The 2,118-nt window shown below is 57.3% G+C and overlaps 2 protein-coding genes across 2 annotated transcripts in view; one reads left to right on the top strand and one right to left on the bottom strand.

Moving 5' to 3' along the window:
- Nucleotides 1-1,511, bottom strand: part of DNAJC5G (DnaJ (Hsp40) homolog, subfamily C, member 5 gamma) — a 17,050-nt gene extending 15,539 nt beyond the window's left edge. The window contains exon 1 of the mRNA XM_010840628.1: nt 1,299-1,511. The gene's annotated coding sequence lies outside the window, so the exon portion shown is untranslated. The remainder of the gene's footprint in view (nt 1-1,298) is intronic.
- The window catches only part of SLC30A3 (solute carrier family 30 (zinc transporter), member 3), an 8,744-nt gene that overhangs the window by 301 nt on the left and 6,325 nt on the right, over nt 1-2,118 (top strand). The gene's annotated exons all lie outside the window — the stretch shown is intronic.

The raw sequence follows: 2,118 nt of genomic DNA, 5'->3' as shown, positions 1-2,118 counted from the left end.
CGGCCGGCCCCTGCCTCTCTGGCCGCGCAGACGCCCCCAGCTCGCACAGCCAGCCCCGGCCCCTACAGGCGGACACCCCGCTCTGGCTCCTCTCGGCCACCCTCCTCCCGGTCCCGAGAAACTGCTCCCGGGCCCGTCCCCCCAAGCCCCTCGACCTTTCCCGCGAGCGACTGCCCCTCCGTCGGGCCGGAATCCGCTCCAGGAACCCCGATGTACCCATTGCTCCGGGAGCCCCTCGGAATCCCATCTGCAGGCCCCCGGCCCTACCCTCCGAGCGCCCGGGTTCGGGGAGCAGCTTCCAGCTGTGGACACCCAGGCCGAAGATGGGCCCGGGCTCCGCAGCGGGTCTTGTCGGCTCCTGGAGTGGCGGGAGGCCGCGGGGAAGCGAGGGGGCGGTAAGGAAGGAGCAGGTGCGGTCTGGGCGGCGGGGGTATTCCCGGCTCCGCACAGACGGGGCCGGGGGCGGCGAGGTGTGAAATGAGGCGCGCCGAGCAGTCGGGACAGCGGGCCGGGGGCGGCCGGAGAACCGCCTCCGCGTCCCGCCGGCTTCGTCCGCCTTGTCCCTCCGAGCGGCCGCGCTGGGCCCTCCCTGGTCACCTCCGCCGGCCTTTTTGTCTGTTGGCCCACCGTCCGTTTATCTCGGGAATTTGACAGAGTCTCCGGCTTTTTCTTTTTCCTCATCTCTCCTTTTCCCTCCCAACCCCTGTCCCTTTGTCTCTGATGCGGTGCCTCTGTGTATTTCTCGCTCCTTCTCTGGGTGGAGGCCGTAAACCTGGATGGGTGGGCGAGTGGATGAGCAGAAGGGAGGGAAGACCCCCCTCTGAATCCCTCCCACGGAGGACCACAGTTGTGGGGGCTCCAGCCGTGGCCCTAGCATGTCTTCACATCCCTTTTGACTCTGCTTCAAGACAGTCTCCCCTCTCTACCTGTCCCCTCTACCCCACTCAATATTATTTGTTGTTAGTCCGGGGTTTCAGAGGGCCAGGGAGAGAGAATTGTCTTTCTTTCTCTCTAAACAGCAGGTAGCCCCACTACACCCACACACCAACAATGAGGCTTCTTTAGTGCCCAATTAATGCCAAACAAAAGGGAGCAGCCTGTTGATGGCTCACTACCTTGATGCCTGGCTGCACTGTGTCTTCCCCAGGCCAGGAAGGGCATCTTGCCCACTGCCCCAAAGCTACTTACCCTCTGTTTGTTCTTCAGACCCGGATCTCTGACTCCCAGTTTCGCCTCATTCTCATATGACCATTAGTCACCAAATCCTGCAGTATTTTCTGAAAGAGGTTCTTCCCTACCTGCCTGCCCCTCCTCTAAAATTCTGCGCAGGGAGCCTCTGGCCTGGTCTGCTCTGGACCACTCCATCTCCTCTCCTCTCTTCCTCCCAGACTAGTGCATCAGCAAGGTCATTCATCTCACGGCTCAGGAACGATCAAATCAATCAGCGCATCTCCCTTTACGTTCCTTTGAGCCCATCACTTTCTTCTTCAGTCCTTCCCTTGATTCCTCACACTTACGCTCCAAGCTGCATATCTTGTCATTGTCATTCCACATGTCTGGAGCCCCTTTGTTTACCTCTGTGAGGTTCTCCTTATTCCCATTAGAGTTGGTCACTCCTTCCCCTGTGATGAAGTCCTTTGTTCATAACCCTTCCAGCCCCAGCTTCTCCTTGCATAGTAAGTCATTTGTGACACATGTCTCCCACCAGCCTGAGCTTCAGTACATGTACACTGCTACACTGCCCGGTATATCTTGTTGAAGAATGAGGACAGATTTCAAAGCCACCCTCATCTCCTGTCTCCTCTGGAAACACACCTGTATCCTACCCATCTAGATTCTAAGTCTTAGAAGGGGATTCCAAGAAGTTAATCTACCTGCCAGTTTTCCCTAGAAGCACCAAATGTGCCCTCTCCTCCCTCCCACCTAAATTCACCCATTGGCAGAGCTTTCCTCAACCAGAAGACCCCCAGGCACCCCTCCCCACTTTACTACTGGGATTGCCTTTCTATCATCTGGAGCCTTCATCTTCTCTCAAGGTTTTTCTTGTCACACCTCCATAGAATTCCCAGGACTGTACTTTTCTACTTAGGTCCTTTATGCTGTGGAAGGTTCTATTCT

This window comes from Bison bison, unplaced genomic scaffold (genome assembly GCF_000754665.1).
Source record: "Bison bison bison isolate TAMUID 2011002044 unplaced genomic scaffold, Bison_UMD1.0 scf7180017864145, whole genome shotgun sequence".
NCBI classification, from domain to species: Eukaryota; Metazoa; Chordata; class Mammalia; order Artiodactyla; family Bovidae; genus Bison; species Bison bison.
The sequence above is the reverse complement of the archived record's forward strand: the minus strand, read 5'-3'. Positions and strand labels throughout refer to the sequence as shown.